Consider the following 21,108-nt stretch of genomic DNA (forward strand, 5'->3'; position numbering starts at 1 on the left):
AATAAATATGTGTTGCAGCATTTTTTAAAGTCTACAAGAAAAAGTGAAGAATTATATATGATTTTTGGAAACACAAAAATGTTTCACAATAAGCCAGAAATTCTGCTATTACTGTAGCTGTCATACTAAAAGCTTTCTTACACGATTCTACTTTCTGCTGTTTTAACAGTCACTAATTCATCTTTCTATTAATTTGCCACTAATGTAGTAAGTACAGTACAATTTCAATTCAAATATTTATCCACATCTTTGAGTAAAACCTTTAAACTATTTAACCCCAACTCCCCATTCACAAATCCCACTACACATTCTTTAATTCAACTTTAACATCTTGGTAATCGTTTTTTTCCATTGTTTAATGAAGTAGAACCAACCTTAATTTCTAATCTTATAAATTCATTTGGATATTATTTTATATATTCACTGAAGCTTTCTTACACATCAAATTTAAAAAAAACATTTGGATAGATAAACGGATAAGACAGGTTTGGAGAGATATAGGCCAAATGCAGGCAGGTGGGACTAGTGATGATGGGACATGTTAGTTGGCATGGCCAAATTCGGCTGAAGGGCCTGTTTCCCCGCCATGACTATAACTATCAATGTATCACTTGATGTCAAAGCAAGTATGGGAATTCTGTGATAATTAAACTGCTATTCACTTTTAACTATTTAGAATGATGAAGGAGAATCTATGTGCAGTTTGTTTTAGAACTGAAAAAAACCTGCATTTCTACTGTTTTTTACTCTGTATTGAATCATTTTTGATGAAATTGTTTTTGTTAATATATTTTACAGAGAAGATTTGTTATTTACTTAAAAATAACTTTTGCTATTTAATAGAAAAGAGAGTCAAACATTTGTATGAGGTAGTAAGCATGTACTCATTTTTGTAATAAGCTATGACAATTTGGACTAATTGATGGAGCTTGTAAAGTTTTAAAAGATTTAGAAAATAGTAATGTATTAGACTAGAAGACTTATCTGTGTGTCATCTTTGTGTCAGTGTATAGAAGAAGTAATTGTAGCTGTATAACTATGACATATTATAATGGTCGTTTCGAAAATACTAGGCTGCGTAGATCATCTCCACCTGATATAAAAATTAATTTAAAATATTTATGTCTCAGCAATAATTGGGGTCTAATCCAAAAATTGTAATCCTGTAAGAGGGTATGTACAACTCTCCTGCAAATTTATATGTCGTAGAGATTGTACAGCATCATTATTTATAGAAAATTAGCTTTTGCATTTTTACTTGCCTATGTGAACATTGTTCATACTATTCCATCAAGTGGCCAAATATTGATTGCATGAGAGAAATTGGACTTAATGGAAACCGGGAGAGGTGGCCACACTCACTGCATTTTACACCTTCATCCAAAGTCAAGTTTAATTCAAATAGCACCATGGTAACAAAGAGTCCCATTAGCACTATGACATTGTGTATTTGGGCTCTGTTTGTAATAAAACAATGAGTGCACTGTAAATTAAACAATACTCGTGTTTAGTTTTATTTTGAAGAGTTCATGCAGTGATTTAAAAATAATGATGATCTTGAAATGTTTAAATGTTGCACGTGGCTACATGGTGGAGAATGTACAAAGCCGATGTGTTTAGTTTTAAAATATGACATGTTTTTTTTAAGTAAATTTGGCAGCAACGCTGCAGTAAGAACAAACAATGCAAGGATACAATTCATGTTTGTGACTAATGATAAAGTGTCAATGCTAGTGCCTTTACAGTGGTGGCAGTTTAAAAATAAAGCCATGCACTTTTTTTCTAGTGTGTTTCTTTGTCTTATTCAAAAATTTCAGAATTGTGTTTAAACTTCTCACCATTAGAGTGGGAGACCATTCAAAGGGCAGGCACAAAGGAGGGCAATAAAAGAACTTGCCAATGCCGCCAAACGGAGCAGTCACTGGCTGTGGCTGAAGAGGAAAGATCCTGTCTGGGCTGCCACGTGACCATCTAGAGGCTAACAATAAGACACACACCCAGGTCTGATCACCCTGCGGTGGGCCTGCCTCGACTGAGGGTGTCTTATGATAAAAGGCCGAAACACCCAGTGATGTTGAGGTGCACAACTGAAGATGTGTCTGATTGTTAGCAAAATCACCTAGTGGTCATCCCCAAGAATGTCAATTGTAGTGAAAAAGCTTAGGGATTGTAACATCCAGTCCTACTAAATCCATTTGCTCCCTCTACACTTGATTTAAAGAGCCTTGAAGCTTAGCTCTTAATATTGTTTGAATTTGACAACTGCAGTTTTGCTAATTATAACTTTCTAAACATCCTGAACCATTGATGACAACAAAATCATTTTCATAAATGCTTTCCTTCTGGTCTTAAGATGCTCACAGGTGAGAGATGTAACTGAGCTCATCTTAGTTGATATGGCAAGGCACTTTAAAGAAAGCCTTAATTATTTCACCGGGAAGAATAACAAGGTTACATAAATTAAGTGCACGTGGGGGGAGGGGGTGGGGGGTTAGGAAGAGAATCACATTGAGAATATTGCTAAGAAGGTATTAATATTGATGGATTAATTAAATATGGCTTAAGTAAAAAGAACAAGGATTAAAATATTGATCAGGCCTCAGTTTAAGTATTGTGTCCAATATTGACGACTTATTTAAGGACAGAATACCTTGGAGATGATTATTGGAAACGTCCAGGAGATGAGTGACTTTCGTTCTGTGGACTGATCACAGAAGTCCAGAGCAAGAAAACATAATGCTGTCACCTGATATGCCAAGGTAACCTCTACAAAATTAAATATATTCTTGACACTACATCTCTCTCTCACTCTCACAGACAGACACTCTGCATAGATAATTGCCCCTCACAAATTTATCCACAGAATAAATTACTTCCCAACAAAGTTTTCAACATCAGTCTAGTAGGTGTATCAACATTTTTCGCACACAGTGTGGCTGCTTTTTATTTTATGTTCTATTGTTACTGTGTTCCCTGTGTTTACGGATGTTAAAAACTGCAAACTGACTCAAGGTTCAATGTTTTTGTATGATCTTTCTTTAGCTCAAACAAACACAGATGGTTTCAACTTTACTTATTTCCTTTTGAAATGTAAACAGACATTAATGGTCACCCTTTCTCTTTCTTTTATTTTACACAGAATGTACTTTATAAAATGTATAAGTCAAGATATAAAAGTCCTAAATGGTGTGGAATGTTCTCTAGAAATTAGATTGCTTTTTTTGCTGGGCTAAAACAATATTCTGTGTAGGGCTGGCACCAAATCAACTCCCTCCACAAAGATCAGCAAATTGGCTACAAACCAGAGTGCAACAAATTTAGCACCCAAAGAGAATTGTTAAACTGTGGCCCACATGGTTCCTGATAAAACACTCTTAATTTATTGCTGTTGCTGCTTTTTTGCTTCACAGCAATCAGAGAAGGGTGCCAGTCCTTAAAGGCGCACTCCCCATGGCATCAAGACATAACTACAGACATCATGGCACATATGGAGAAAAGAAAGGGTAGAAAGGACATAAATAGAGCACTACGATTCTCAGAGAAGGCCAATGAACTGCTGGTACGTAGGTGAGGTAAATACCAGCAGGGAGAATCAATGGCCAGGGGAGGGGTGCTGGAGAAAAATATGATGTTATCTTCAACTAAATCTTTACAGAATTATAAATACTGCCCTCTAATGCTTACACTCCATCTAATGACACAGCAGTATAAAGTTGCCACCCACCCCCCCACAACTCGCCATGATGCAAAGGTGGCTTTCTGACTTCTACATAGAGATGTGTTAAAATGGTGACCACTTGGATTTTGATATGAGCACTTGGATATGAGAATTTAGTGTTGATAAAAGAGTTATATGCTTCATACCCAGCACTGAGACAGAGACTGGCTGGAATAGGGAAGAAAACAATGAATACAAGGTCACGTCAGAGTGGAGCATAGGAATTCTTCCTGTTCAGGACAGTTCAGTTGTCAAATCCTCCAAATAGTACTTTTTACTATTTCGAGCACAGCCTGAGCCCTTTGGGTGGGTGAGTGGTCTCTTGTGGGTTTCAGAGCTGCACTGTGTTGTCTTCCATTGCAAACTGAGTGGCCTTTTACATGGTAGAAACATGGAACTGCAGATGCTGGTTTGCCATGAAAAGACACAAAATACTGGAATATTCAGCTGGTCAGGCAGCATCCCATGCGATCATGGATAAGTGACGTTTCTACTCAGGACCCTCTTCAAGAACCACAACCTGAAATGTTACCTATCCATATTCTCCAGGGATGCTGCCTGATGCACTGTTCCTCCAGGATTTTGGACCTCTTCCATGACATCTGAATGGCATGAGCTCCTTGCTTTTTCATGATTATAAAACAGTGGCAATAGTTTTACAGGCACAAGAACAACAATTTATGTCAGGAAGTCTTCAAGCATATGTTTCAAGCTAATCGAGGTTGTTAGGTACATATATCTAAGGCAGGAAAAAACATTAGATACAGGAGTATGAGAATCATTAGATGCAGGAGTGAAACCTGATGACAGCACCCCATCTACTTACATGATTGGGTTGATTTCACCCAGAAATGATCACCAACATGATATCTGAAATAATTACCGATTTCCAGCAAATGGCGCCTGTGGAGAGAATAAGAACCAATGTATTATGCCAGTAACCCGCTGTCATCTTTCATCCTGTTGCAATTCACATTGATCTGTAGGAATGTTGTTAAGAGCAGATGCTGAAAGCTAATGAAAAAATGTCATAAGTGTGACTGAGTGAAAGGTACTAAAGTATTCTGGGAACGTTGAGCTACTGTACATGTTCTGACTACACAATTGTAATTCAGCGCACAATCATAGTTCTGGGGCACATTATTATCTCTCGGCCCAAGCTATTGAGAGCCTGTGACCTTGAAGTTAAGATTAATCTAGTTATTATAAATAACAAATGTTCATTTGATGCATACATTTAATTTTGTTTTTATGAATTACATAAATCAAAATATTTTGGAAAATCTTAGAAATTTGAATTCATGGGGAAAAAAAAATCAGCTGCAAAATAAATTTTAGAAAGCATATGATTGGTTCATAGGAACCCAATAGTCATGTTACTTAAATCTGGAGAATATTACAGGATACTTTAAAACTGTATCAGGCACATAATTCATTACAGACAATGCTGTTGCACATATTTTAATATTATAAATGCACACTATATTATATACACTGTATATGCACAGTATATACACTATCATAATACCTATCTATCCCCGGGACGGTCCGCCTCTTCCTGTGCCATTGCGTCTTTACTGGAGCTGACGGACGCTGTAAGTGGCCGGCAGAGGTCTCCAACCGGACAAAATTTTCGAAGGGGCCAGAAGTGGCCTGGTCCAGCACGGAGTCGGAGACATCACCAAACCGAAAGCGGAGAATCTGAGTCCTGCGGAGGAGAGCGTCCAGCGCCCGCTGTGGGAACCTTTTGCTCAGGGTTGAAATGTCAAATACTAGAGAGCATACCTTTAAGATGAGAGGGAGAAAGTTTATATGAGATGTGCGGGAAAAACATTTGTTTTATGCAGTGGTAGATGCGTGGGACATGATATCAGATGCAATAGAGGCGTTTAAGAGGCTATTAGATGGGTACATGAAAATGTAGGGAATGGAGGGATATGGAACATGTGCAGGCAGAAGGGAATGTTTAATTTGGCACCATGTTCAGCAAGAATATTATGGGGTAAAGAGCCTGCTCCTGTGTACTGTTCTGCATGGTATGTTCCATGTACACTAAAGATATGGTGAGAGGCAATATTCAACCCTGTACTCAAACCTGGCAAACTGACAAATGATCCAAGAAAATTAAGCCCAATGTCATTTCACGGCACACTCACAAATACCTAGAATGCATCAAAATCTGGAGAATTAGGCCTCTCGCTGGGTTAATAATTCTCAACAAATAAGCAGGATACCAGCCTAACCATAGCTTTTGTAACCAGGTCTTTGCACTTACAACTTATGTTAAAACTGACTGTCAAAAGTAGTGCAGGACTGGCGTAGCCTTTCAGTAACTATCCTCAGTCTGGTCGAGACATCAACTCCATTTACCTCATGCTGCCTCAGCAAGGCTACCAGCATAGTATAGGACGAGTTGACTCTGGCCATTCCCTCTTCTCCCCTCTCCCATCGGGCAAAAGAACCGTGAAAATGCATACCTCCAGATTCAGGGACAGTTTCATCCCAGATGTTATCAGGCAACTGAACCATCCTATTACAATTAGAGATCTGCCGACTATATTTGATTTGACTTTACTAGCGTAATCTTGCACTAAACATTATTCACGCTATTCCCTTTGTCTTGTATCTGTACACTGTGAATGGCTCAATTGTAATCATGTATTGTCTTTCCGCTAACTGGTTAGCACACAACAAAAGCTTTTCACTGTACCTCAGTGCACGTGACAATAAACTAAACTCAACGCAACATCTGATGCCAATTTCTCACCTCCAAACACGTGCCTAATAATAACAAGCAGGATTTCACCTGAGCAATGATGTCAACTTGCCCTGGTTATTCAATATTAGCTTGGTAATGCTCAAGTATCTTGCACCGTGTCATGCTACCAACAGTGAGACAAGCATCTACCATTAATCTCATTGAACCTACCAGGTTTCTGTAAGTTATAAAATTAGTTTTTTTTTTAGCCTATCAAGTCTATGCCAGCTCTCAAAACAATTCTCCCTAATCTCTCATTAATTTTCCCTATACCCTAAACCTACCTCCTCCCCCCCTCCCATTCTCATCAATTTCCCCCATATTCTATCACTCATCTGCACAACTGGGCAATTTACGGTGGCCAATTAATCTACCAATTTGGTGGATTATTCTATTAATTTTGGGGTTGTAGGAGGGGAGAAACATGGAGGAATCCCAAGCAGTCACAGAAAGAACATGCAAACTTCATACAGACGGCACTAGAGATGGGGACTGAACCCAATATAAAGGGGCTGTCCCACTGCGGCGACCTAATTGGCGAGTTTAGGAGAGTTTGAAAAAATGTCATGTTGAAGACCTCCTTCGACTATGTTGAAGACAAACTTCGACTAGCATCGGGAAAATTGGACACTGAATAGTGGAGAGTGAAGACGACCTCCTTCGACCTCCCTTCAACTATGTTGAAGACTACCTTCGATTACCCTCGATTACCTACGACTAACACGCCGACCTACTACGACATACTTCGACTAAACCTACGAGTAAAAAAAGTATCGAATTTTCCATGGCGACTTTTTTTGACTCGCGGGCATTTTTCAACATGTTGAAAAATACGCCGCGACCTTGCTGAGGCCTCGAGTACGCGGGACTACTCTCGAGCATGAAGGTGAGCTACAAAGCTCCTAGGACCTCGTGTCGACCATGCTGCGAGTATGAGTCGAGGGCAAACTCGCCAGAACTTGCGGATTAGGCCACCGCAGTGGGACAACCCCTTAACTGGATTTACAATTTAGCATTTCAACTAGCTGCACTACCAGGGAAGGCACTTAAAAGATCAGAGGTGAATGTTCTAATGGATATTTTGGCTCAAGTAAAATCCCCATAAAGCAACAGTCATTGCTTTTCATCTTGATGATACAAATGCCAACAAAAGCGTGAATGCAAATTTCTCCAGATAAATGAGGCAATCAATACCCCTTCTGAATTTATCTGAGTGATAGAAAACTGTGCACTAACATTTAACTTTCATTAAACAACATGAAGGATTAACTTTGTCTGGAAATTAGCTTGCATGGGAGCACACTGCCCTTGCTTGCAGCATTAGGCCTGGAACAGATCAGATGCAACATAGGGGTAGAGCTGGTAACTCAGTAGCACAGCTGGTCGTGCCGCTACCTCACAGCTCCAGCTGGGTTCCATCCCCACCTCTGGTGCTGCCTATGTGGAGTTTGCATGTACTCTATGACTGTGTCGGTTTTCCCTGGGTGCTCTGGTTTTCTACCACAGCCCAAAAAAGATGTGTGGGTCAGGAGGTTAATGGGTGCTGCATATTGCTCTCTAATGTGTAGGTGAGTGATTAAATCTGCAGGGGTGGGAGCTTGCAATCTTCACGTGGTCCACCCTGTTTCGACTAAGGCAATCAACCCGATGTGCACAAACAAATAGATCACATAGAACAAGTTGTCCTACAACTTTAGGCTGTGCACGCCATCCGTAAGAAGAAGAAGATTAAATCTGCAGAGAGTTGATGGGAATGTGCAGTGGATAAAATGAGATGAGTGAAAATAGGTGGTTGATAATTGGTAAAGGATCTGTCTCTCCCTGCCTCCCCCATGCTGAATGCTGTAATGTGATGCATCTCTGGAATACTTGTCCATTCATCACTACCCAGGCGTTCATTGTTGGTAAATATCACTCACACCCTCTGACATTACAACTCACCAGACGACCCAACAAATTGAGTTAAATAAGCATCTCCCCTTTCGCCAACTCCGCCCCACCGCCAGTGCATGAAGTCGAACAGGCCCATCCTGATCCATGCACTTGGTCCATTGGAAGGAACCTCCCAGTTGAAGTTGGGAAAGGCGACTGGAACGCAGGCAATGCGTGAGCACTTGTGAAAGACCGGACATAGATGCTCACCGGTTTGATGGTCCACATTGTTGGCTTCACCTGGCCTGAACTCGCACCTGTGTAAATCATAGCTAAGGCAAGCACTGAAGGCACCAGTGGGTGCAGTCGGGCGGCCGGCACGAAACCGGGAACGTACCGGTGTGTCCCACAAAGTCCCGGGCTCCCACGCCACCATCAGCATCAAGCACCTGAGGCTCACCCGAGTGTGCGGCCGGTTGCCCAGAGCAGCTCCGAGAGACTCTTCATGGCGCCACAAAGGAGGCGCCAGCATCCCCTCTCAGGCTGGGAAATTGACCCTTCACCCTGTGCGGGGAACATGGCTTGTTGAGAATCAAGAGGCGATGTTTTCATTAGATTAATTTTGAAAGTCACGAGTGTGTCAGAATATTTGTGATAAACGCAGAGAATGCTGAAAACATTCAGCAAAGCAGGCAGCACCTGTGGAGCCAAAATGTTTCAACGTTTCATGTTGCCGACCTTGAATCAGACGTAGGCAGTATTGTTACAAACTGAAAAATCTGGTTATTTGAAGCTGTTAAGTTCAATATTAATTCCTGAGGATTATAGACTGCTAAATTGGAAGATGTGAAGCTGTTCCTTGGGTTTGCCTTGAACTTAGTTGAACAGTTCAAGAGACCAAAGATAGGGAGGTGGGGATTGGATGGAAAATTAGGCTGAAGGGCGACTGGTGTTCAGAATCACCTTTGGGTGCCAGGTGCACAGAATCCCTCCATCTACACTTTGTTTCTCCATTGTAGGACAGAGCAGACCCTGAGCACTGAGCATATTAGATTACATGGGAAGAGGTACAAGTGTATCGTTGCTTCACCTGGAAGGGATATTTGGTAGACACAAAATGCTGGATAACTCAGTGGGACAGGCAGCATCTCTGGAGAGAAGGAATTTCGGGTTGAGACCCTTCTTCAGACTGAGATCCAGGGGAAATGGAAACAAAAGATATTGAGAGATATTGAACAAATGAATAAAAGATATGCAAAAAAGTATCAATGATAAAGGAAGCAGGCCATTGTTAGCTAGGCGTGAATGAGAAGCTGGTGCGACTTGGGTGGGAGAGGAATGGAGAGAGAGGAAATGCAGGTGTTGCCTGAAATTAGAGAAATCAATATTCATACCACTGTTGTAAACTTGAATCTCTGGATGGTGGGAAGAGGTAAAAGGGAAGGTATGCATGGAAGAATGACAGGAGAGGGGGGGGGGGCGTGAGTGAGTATTGGTGTAGATGGATGAACGGAGCAGTGCAGATTGATCACCCCACCCCCATCCAATCAAAAATATTTCACCAGCAATGTGCAATGCACAAATACAAAAGAGGTGTCACAACAATATGCTGCATTCCCAGCTGTAATCTTCTGGCTTCAACATCTAATGGTAAAACTATTATCATTGTCTGAAAGTAATGGCAGATAGCTGAACGTCAGAGAGAGCAACCCTGAAAACCTCTGAACAATGATATCTGTGGTCAGGATGGCAGCAGTGTGAACCTCAAATTGCTATTGACATTTACTTATGTTGTCATGGAAGTTGTGATATTGGTCAATACACAGAGCTTCACAAATGCATCCACAGTGTGTTGATTGATTTTATGACCACACCCCAGCCGGAAAAGTTGCATTTCAAGGTCTGCCCAAAACCTTGCACCAAAGTCAGATGGGCTTCTTCATTGTCCTTGACAGTAAGCTTTTACCATTAAACCTCAAAGCCCGTTCTCTTTCTCCCCTGCAGCAATCATGCTCATCGCCAGATAGCGTGACGTTTGCAGCGTTGTCAGTTCGTCAATCAACAATTTAAAATTCAATTCCCACATCAGTTTTGGAGAAATTCAAATATACTGTAACCCTGCATCTTTTATTAAGATCTCTGGGGAATCAAGGAATCAAAGAATCTGATACATAGCACAGAAGGGATCTTTGAGCCTGGAGTGGCTGTGCCAGTTCTTTTGAGAGCTTTTCAGTTAGACCATTACTTCCATTTGCTCTTTTTTTTAAAAGCACACATTTCAATCAAATTTCTTTAGAAAGTTATAAATGAATCTGCTTTCCATCATGATTTCAGGTGTTCCATTCCTGATCATGGTAACTTGCTGAAGGAATAAACACACTCCCGATTTTTTTCCCCCTTTTATTGGAGGGAGAGATAGATCAGCCATGATTGAATGGTGGAGTAGACTTGATGGGCCGAATGGCCAAATTCTGCTCTTATCACTTATGACCGGCAGAAAACTGTCATTTTTTAAAACACTCAAAAGGAACAATCAACCACATAAATACTATTTATAAACATTATCAATGTATTAGACTTCCACTTCAAGAATTACTGTGCCACAATTTGCTTAACCCACAATGTATGGAATGGACAAAAGATAAATCAAATCACAAGTGATGCTATCATCATATTGAATTATGCTATCATTATGCTATTATCATATTGCTATTATCATTATTCTATTATTATATCATGGTGGCACAACTGTAGAGTTGCTGCCTGGCAGCGCTTGCAGCACCGGAGACCTGGGTTCTATCCTGACTATGGGCGCTGTCTGTACGGAATTTGTACGTTCTCCCCGTGACCTGCGTTGGTTTTCTCCGAGATCTTCGGTTTCCTCCCACACTCCAAAGACGTACAGGTTTGTAGGTTAATTGGATTGGTAAATGTAAAAATTGTCCCTAGTGTGTGTAGAATAGTGTTAATATGTGGGGGTCACTGGTCGGCGCGGACCCGGTGGGCCGAAAGGTCTATTTCCGCGCTGCATCTCTTAACTAAACTAAACTGAACCAAAACTGCACTGTTTCAGTAGAATTAATAGCACGTGACGTGTCACAGCTGGAGATATTCTTACACATGGACCTAGATGTTGCACAGTGTGATAGTATTTCTATGTGTGCTGTGTCAAGTCAAGTCAAGTCAAGTTTATTCGTCACATACACATACGAGATGTGCAGTGAAATGAAAAGTGGCAATGCTCGCGGCCTTTGTGCAAAAAGACAAACAAACAAACAACCAAACAAACTACAAACAGAATGTAACAGAATCACATATTCTTTTCCATATTAAATATTGTGGGCGGAAGGAAAAAGGGAAACAAACAGCAATTAAAAAAAAAAAGCAGTTGTTAGGTACAGTAAAGTTAGTCCCTGGTGAGGTAGGAGTTTACAGTCCTAATGGCCTCTGGGAAGAAGCTTCTTCTCAACCTCTCCATTCTCACAGCATGGCAACGGTGGCGTTTGCCTGACCATAGCAGCTGGAACAGTCCATTGCAGGGGTGGAAGGGGTCTCCCATGATTTTATTGGCTCTGGAGTTGCACCGCCTGATGTATAGTTCCTGCAGGGGAGGGCGAGTGAAGTTCCCATAGTGCGTTCGGCCGAACGCACTACTCTCTGCAGAGCCTTCTTGTCCTGGGCAGAGCAATTCCCAAACCAGATTGTAATATTTCCGGACAAGGTGCTTTCCACAGCCGCTGAGTAGAAGCACTGGAGGATCCTCAGAGACACTCTGAATTTCCTCAATTGCCTGAGGTGTGACACAGCATCTATGAAATTATGTTTGGAGAAGCAGTTCATGAGTCCACTGGTCGGGCTGCGAAGACTGCAATTTAAGACGTATAAATGACAGCCAATGCATGCAAGAGTGCCATTCTTTAATTTTCCCCCACATGTGCATGGCCCAAGGAGAATGCAGACCATTCATGCATTAGACAGGAATGGGAGTTTCTCCCAATACTCCACCACCAGGCCAGGCATGTGACCTCTCTGTTTTGATCTGTGACACTGCAATAGCATAAAGGGCTCTCAAGGTATGAATTACACAATTTCAGATTTATAGAGCAGAACATCCTGGATCTTGTGTGCGCAAGAATTTTGGAGCAATTGGTCCTTGAACATTCTCTTGTCTGCCACACTCCACTGATTTAAACTATTTTTTGCAGTTACCAAAGAATTGCAAAGTAATCACTTCATAACCTTGAATTAATACAGGCAGAGTACACACAACTATATGTCACCACTTATCAACTTTGATATTACAGGTTGCCACATTAACATTGTAATGAGTGATTGATGATACAGCACAATTGTCTCCATTGGAAGTGAGTGAAATCCATGTCTTTTTGAACAGCCTCAGCTGCTGAAGCAAATTTTTCATTATTGAAAACAACCTGAGGCTGCAGGAATACAAGAAGGGTTTCGACCCGGAACATCACCCATTGCATCTCTCCAGTGATGCTGCCTGTCCCGCTGAGTTACTCCAGCATTTTGTGTCTATCCACACACTCATACACCGTTGCTGTATCCATTGTATTCTATTTTGAAGGTAGTGGAAATTCAAACCACATTACTTGCTGAAAAATATATCTGTGATAAACTGGTTCATATTTCAAATGAATACTAAATAAAGCTTGTATGTGTAGGAAAGAACTGCAGATGCTAGCTTAAATGGACACAAAATGCTGGAGTAACTCAGCGGATCAGGCAGCAACTGGAGAGAAGGAATGGGCTCATAAGTGAGCTAAATAAAGCTCATACAGCAGTCTAACTGTACCTGTCTATCTGATTCTTAAAAAATGGGATAGTCCCAGTCTCAACTTTCTCCTCTGGCAGCTTGTTCCATACACCTACCAACCTTTGTGTGAAAAAGTTACCCCTCAGATTCCTATCAAATCTTTTCCCCTTCACCTTGAACCTATGCCCTCTGGTCCTCGATTCCCCTGCTCTAGGCAAAATACTCTGTGCATCTACCTGATCTATTCCTCTCACGATTTTGTATAGCTCTATAAGATCTCCCCTAATCCTCCTGCGCTCCATGGAATAGAGAGACCTAGCCTACCCAACCTCTCTCCATAGCTCACACCCTCTAGTCCTGGCAACATCCTCGTAAATCTTTTCTGAACCCCTTCAAGCTTGACAATATCTTTCCTATAACATGGTGCCAATAGCTGAACACAATATTCCAAATGCGGTCTCACCAATGTCTTATACAACTGCAACATGACCTCCCAACTTCTGTACCCAATACATTGACTGATGAAGGCCAAAGTGCCAAAAGCCTTTTTGACCATCTTATCTACCTGCGACTCGATCTTCAAGGAACCATTCATCTGTACTCCTAGATCCTTCTGCTCTACAACATTACCCAGAGGTCTACCATTTACTGTGTAGGTCCTGCCCTTGTTTGACATCCCAAAATGCACCACCTCACACTTTTCTGTTTAAATTCCATCAACCACTCCCCCGCCCACCTGGCTAATTGATCCAGATCCTGCTGCAGTCTTTCACAACCATCTTCACTATCTGTAAAACCACTGACTTTTGTATCATCAGCAAACTTGCTAATCTTGCCCTGTATGTTCTCATCCAAATCATTGATGTAGATGACAAACAGTAACGGGCCAAGCTCCGAACCATGCGGCACAACACTAGTTGCAGGCCTCTAGTCAGAGAACCAACCTTCCACCATCACCCTCTGCTACCTTCCATGGAGCCAATTTGCTATTCATTCAGCTATCTCTCCTTGGATCCCATGCGATCTAAGTTTCCAGAGAAGCTTAACACTCTCCAGTATTAAACTACTGTTAAGCTCACTGGCCTATAATTCACCAGCATCTTCCCTCTCTTTCTATCTCTGGACAATGACCCCCACGTGCTGAAAACATGCCATCCCTAGTGCCCTTGCCGAAAATGCCAAAATAACCTATCCCTCATAATACTCTCCGGTAATTTACCAACTACAAATGTTAAGCTCACCGGCTTCGAAAGCTGGTCCTCTCCCATATTAAATCCAGCATCCCTGCCTCACTGGACTCCCATCAATTTGCATACAGGGTAAATAGATCGACAGAGGATGCCATCTCTCTAGGCCCTTCACACTGTATCTGACTCACCTGGACAGACAGGGCACGTATGTGAGTATGCAGGTCTTCATTGACTATAGCTCTGCATTCAATACTGGTCATCCCCACCAAGCTCACCACCAAACTCCACCAGCTAAATATCAGAATCACCGAAATGCGCTTGGATCCTGCCCATTTCTTACGGAGCGGATTCCGCAGGCAGTGAGACTGGGCCCGCACCTTTCCCCCACCATCACCCTGAGCACCGGCACTATACCACAGGGTTGTTACTAATCCATTGCTCTACTCCCCTCTTCACTCAGGACTGTGTCCCTGCATTCGACACCATGGTGAAGCTTGCAGACGACAAACAGTGATTAGGGCTGATCACCAACGTGATGAAACAAAATACAGAGCGGAGGTGCAGAACCTGGCGGACTGGTGGCGCCAATAACAACTTGGCACTAAACACCTCCAAGACCAAGGAGCTGATTATTGACTTCAGGAGGTCCCATTCTGGAGAATACGCCCCAATCTCCATTTATGGGGAAAGTGTGGAGAGAGTGTCCAGCTTAGTTTCTGGGCACTCACATTTCAGAAGACCTCACATGGTCCACAAACACCGCCGCGCTGGTCAAGAAGGCACAGCAACGACTGTTCTTCCTGAGGACATTAAAAAAGACTGGTCTGCCCCAACAGCTGCTGACAACGTTCTACCGCTGCACCACAGAGAGCATACTAACGTATGGCATCTCTGTGTGGTATCTCAGCTGCACGGAGGCGGAGAGGAGAGCTCTTCAGCGCGTCGTCAACAGAGCGCAGAGGATCATCGGGACAGAGCTACCAGCCTTGGAGGGCATCTACCACACGCGGTGCCTCAGGAAGGCCCTCAGCATCCATAAGGACTCATCACACCCCTGCCACGGTCTTTTCAACTACTTCCCTCCGGCAGACGTTACAAGGCCTTCTACGCCCGAACCTCCAGACTCAGGAACAGTTTTATCCCAAGAGCTATAGCGGCTCTGAACCGGCCCTAATGAGTGCCCCCCCACCCACCCCCTTTGGACAGTCTCCCTCAGATGGTCACGTCAATCAATTCAGCTTGTTTATTTATGTATTGTATTTATTTACCTTTCTTGTACATCAGTGGAGCTGCACACTAAATCTCGTTGCACTGACGTGCAATGACAATAAAAGATATATTATTATTATTATTATTATTATTATTTGCTTAACCCACAATGTATGGAATGGACAAAAGATAAATCAAATCACAAGTGATGCTATCATCATATTGAATTATGCTATCATTATGCTATTATCATATTGCTATTATCATTATTCTATTATTATATCATGGTGGCACAACTGTAGAGTTGCTGCCTGACAGCGCTTGCAGCACCGGAGACCTGGGTTCGATCCTGACTATGGGCGCTGTCTGTACGGAATTTGTACGTTCTCCCCGTGACCTGCGTTGGTTTTCTCCGAGATCTTCGGTTTCCTCCCACACTCCAAAGACGTACAGGTTTGTAGGTTAATTGGATTGGTAAATGTAAAAATTGTCCCTAGTGTGTGTAGAATAGTGTTAATATGTGGGGGTCACTGGTCGGCGCGGACCCGGTGGGCCGAAAGGTCTATTTCCGCGCTGCATCTCTTAACTAAACTAAACTGAACCAAAACTGCACTGTTTCAGTAGAATTAATAGCACGTGACGTGTCACAGCTGGAGATATTCTTACACATGGACCTAGATGTTGCACAGTGTGATAGTATTTCTATGTGTGCTGTGTCAAGTCAAGTCAAGTCAAGTTTATTCGTCACATACACATACGAGATGTGCAGTGAAATGAAAAGTGGCAATGCTCGCGGCCTTTGTGCAAAAAGACAAACAAACAAACAACCAAACAAACTACAAACAGAATGTAACAGAATCACATATTCTTTTCCATATTAAATATTGTGGGCGGAAGGAAAAAGGGAAACAAACAGCAATTAAAAAAAAAAAGCAGTTGTTAGGTACAGTAAAGTTAGTCCCTGGTGAGGTAGGAGTTTACAGTCCTAATGGCCTCTGGGAAGAAGCTTCTTCTCAACCTCTCCATTCTCACAGCATGGCAACGGTGGCGTTTGCCTGACCATAGCAGCTGGAACAGTCCATTGCAGGGGTGGAAGGGGTCTCCCATGATTTTATTGGCTCTGGAGTTGCACCGCCTGATGTATAGTTCCTGCAGGGGAGGGCGAGTGAAGTTCCCATAGTGCGTTCGGCCGAACGCACTACTCTCTGCAGAGCCTTCTTGTCCTGGGCAGAGCAATTCCCAAACCAGATTGTAATATTTCCGGACAAGGTGCTTTCCACAGCCGCTGAGTAGAAGCACTGGAGGATCCTCAGAGACACTCTGAATTTCCTCAATTGCCTGAGGTGTGACACAGCATCTATGAAATTATGTTTGGAGAAGCAGTTCATGAGTCCACTGGTCGGGCTGCGAAGACTGCAATTTAAGACGTATAAATGACAGCCAATGCATGCAAGAGTGCCATTCTTTAATTTTCCCCCACATGTGCATGGCCCAAGGAGAATGCAGACCATTCATGCATTAGACAGGAATGGGAGTTTCTCCCAATACTCCACCACCAGGCCAGGCATGTGACCTCTCTGTTTTGATCTGTGACACTGCAATAGCATAAAGGGCTCTCAAGGTATGAATTACACAATTTCAGATTTATAGAGCAGAACATCCTGGATCTTGTGTGCGCAAGAATTTTGGAGCAATTGGTCCTTGAACATTCTCTTGTCTGCCACACTCCACTGATTTAAACTATTTTTTGCAGTTACCAAAGAATTGCAAAGTAATCACTTCATAACCTTGAATTAATACAGGCAGAGTACACACAACTATATGTCACCACTTATCAACTTTGATATTACAGGTTGCCACATTAACATTGTAATGAGTGATTGATGATACAGCACAATTGTCTCCATTGGAAGTGAGTGAAATCCATGTCTTTTTGAACAGCCTCAGCTGCTGAAGCAAATTTTTCATTATTGAAAACAACCTGAGGCTGCAGGAATACAAGAAGGGTTTCGACCCGGAACATCACCCATTGCATCTCTCCAGTGATGCTGCCTGTCCCGCTGAGTTACTCCAGCATTTTGTGTCTATCCACACACTCATACACCGTTGCTGTATCCATTGTATTCTATTTTGAAGGTAGTGGAAATTCAAACCACATTACTTGCTGAAAAATATATCTGTGATAAACTGGTTCATATTTCAAATGAATACTAAATAAAGCTTGTATGTGTAGGAAAGAACTGCAGATGCTAGCTTAAATGGACACAAAATGCTGGAGTAACTCAGCGGATCAGGCAGCAACTGGAGAGAAGGAATGGGCTCATAAGTGAGCTAAATAAAGCTCATACAGCAGTCTAACTGTACCTGTCTATCTGATTCTTAAAAAATGGGATAGTCCCAGTCTCAACTTTCTCCTCTGGCAGCTTGTTCCATACACCTACCAACCTTTGTGTGAAAAAGTTACCCCTCAGATTCCTATCAAATCTTGTCCCCTTCACCTCGAACCTACGCCCTCTGGTCCTCGATTCCCCTGCTCTAGGCAAAATACTCTGTGCATCTACCTGATCTATTCCTCTCACGATTTTGTATAGCTCTATAAGATCTCCCCTAATCCTCCTGCGCTCCATGGAATAGAGAGACCTAGCCTACCCAACCTCTCTCCATAGCTCACACCCTCTAGTCCTGGCAACATCCTCGTAAATCTTTTCTGAACCCCTTCAAGCTTGACAATATCTTTCCTATAACATGGTGCCAATAGCTGAACACAATATTCCAAATGCGGTCTCACCAATGTCTTATACAACTGCAACATGACCTCCCAACTTCTGTACCCAATACATTGACTGATGAAGGCCAAAGTGCCAAAAGCCTTTTTGACCATCTTATCTACCTGCGACTCGATCTTCAAGGAACCATTCATCTGTACTCCTAGATCCTTCTGCTCTACAACATTACCCAGAGGTCTACCATTTACTGTGTAGGTCCTGCCCTTGTTTGACATCCCAAAATGCACCACCTCACACTTTTCTGTTTAAATTCCATCAACCACTCCTCCGCCCACCTGGCTAATTGATCCAGATCCTGCTGCAGTCTTTCACAACCATCTTCACTATCTGTAAAACCACTGACTTTTGTATCATCAGCAAACTTGCTAATCTTGCCCTGTATGTTCTCATCCAAATCATTGATGTAGATGACAAACAGTAACGGGCCAAGCTCCGAACCATGCGGCACAACACTAGTTGCAGGCCTCTAGTCAGAGAACCAACCTTCCACCATCACCCTCTGCTACCTTCCATGGAGCCAATTTGCTATTCATTCAGCTATCTCTCCTTGGATCCCATGCGATCTAAGTTTCCAGAGAAGCTTAACATGCGGAACCTTGTTGAACGCCTTACACAACATCAACAGCTCTGCCCTCATCAACCTTTTTGGTCACGCCTTCTAAAAAATCAATTGGATTAGTGAGACATGACCTCCCACGTACAAAATCATGCTGACTATCCCTAATCAGCCCTTGCCCATCCAAATGCCTGTATAACCTATCCCTCATAATACTCTCCAGTAATTTACCAACTACAAATGTTAAGCTCACCGGCCTATAATTCCCAGCATTTTCCCTGCAGCCTTTCTTGAAAAGAGGCACAACATTTGCCACCCACCAGTATTCTGGCACCTCTCCTGTATTTAAGGATGACTAGTAAATTTCAACCAGGGCTCCCGCTATTTACTCTCTAGTTGTTCTCGGATGTATCTAATCACGCCCTGGATTTGTCTACCTTCATATACGACAGTACCTTCAGTACTTCTTCGACGGTAACCCTGACTGGTCTCAAGACTTTTCCAGTGACCCCTCCAATTTTCTCCGTCCTACTGTATTTCTCTTCGGTAAATATAGAGGAGAAATACTCATTTAGGACCTTGCCCATTTCCTGTGGATTCTGTGGATTCCTGAGAAGTCCCACTCTCTCTCTAGTTACCCTTTTCCCCCATATGTATTGCCCTTATCAAACTCATTCTATGTGACATGAAGGATAGTGAATCCATTGACTACTCCCCAGGTACAGGAATGGTCCTGTTTAGCGGAATGGTGAATGCTAATGTTGCATTATGGTTTAAAAAGGGATCTCTTAGGGGTGATCCTCGCTATTTTTTAAGAAGTGATATCACACCAAATTGATTTTGTTTGAGATAATAAGGAAGTTCAATGAAGGCAGTGCATCTGAGGTGATATATGTGTACTTTACTGAAGCTTTTCACAATGTCTCATTTGGCAGGCTGATCAAAAAAGTAATTCCAAATCCACCCCAGGTTAGAAACATCCAATTTATATACTGTCTGTACATACGGACATGTGTTTGGAAGACTGGGAGGATGGGTTTGCTAGCTGCAGGTGGGGGGAGGGGTGGATGTGACTGCAGACATCTTTTTTGCTGTGTGCATGGGGTCTGTGGAAATATCTGAATGGCTAAATTAATCTCCCTGGTTTAAACTGGTTTCCCTTGGTTGGCCTATGTTTTTTTAAAATTAAATATATTGCCAAGTGGCCACATTTATAACTTACAAACTGTTCTGGTTATAAACAGTTCCCAGGAACAAAACTCTGTGGTAACCCAGGTTTCTAGAAAAAGGCATGTGATCACTGAGAGAGTGGTAGATTGGCTTCAATATTGATTCAATGGCTGGAGGTTAAGGGTATAATTTGACAGTGTTGCTGTGACCATAAGCCAGTCCGCCTGTTACCAGTTCCACAGGGCTAAATGTCCCTTGTTATTTATAATACATGATGATGATTTGGACCTAAATATAGGAGGCATGATAAACATGCTTTACAGATGATGTAAAAGCTATTTGGTGGTGAATAGTTCAATAGTGATTTCTTTGTCACATATGCAACTGTGAAATTCCTTTTGCATATATAACACATGCTGATGTCGCCACAAGTCCTGTAGAGAGAGTGACAGTGGTCGGTACAACTCTGGTCACACTACGGTGAAAAAGTGTGTGCGTGGCCCGGACATTGAACTGATGACTGTGGATTCTCTGCTTATGCTGCATGCCCTAGGGATTCTCACACGCCGCTATTTAATCTTTATTTAGATTTGTATCTTGTTGCTTTTTTGGTATGACTGTTTGGTAAATCAAATTTCACTCTGAAAGGTTCAAAGGTTTTGTTATTAGTCACATTCAATTCAATTCAATTCAATTCAATTCAATTCAACTTTAATGTCATTGCACAAATACAAGTATGGGTACAACGAAATGCAGTTTAGCGTCAGTCCGTAGTAATAGTGCAATATAGAAATAAAAATACAGAATAAGCAAACAATGTGGACGGAGAGACTGGAGAAATCTATCGGCGGGACTCCGCGTTCAGCAATGTGATAGTGTTGTTGTAGAAGCTGTTTCTCATCCTACTAGTACGAGACCTGAGGCTCCTGTACCGCCTCCCTGATGGGAGGAGGGCAAACAGTCCATGGTTGGGGTGGGAGAGGTCTTTGATGATCTTCCTGGCCCGTCTCAGACACCGTTTTCGGTGGAGGGCATCCATGGCAGGGAGCGGGGCACCGATGATGTACTGAGC

Source organism: Amblyraja radiata, chromosome 5 (assembly GCF_010909765.2).
Source record: "Amblyraja radiata isolate CabotCenter1 chromosome 5, sAmbRad1.1.pri, whole genome shotgun sequence".
NCBI lineage: Eukaryota > Metazoa > Chordata > Chondrichthyes > Rajiformes > Rajidae > Amblyraja > Amblyraja radiata.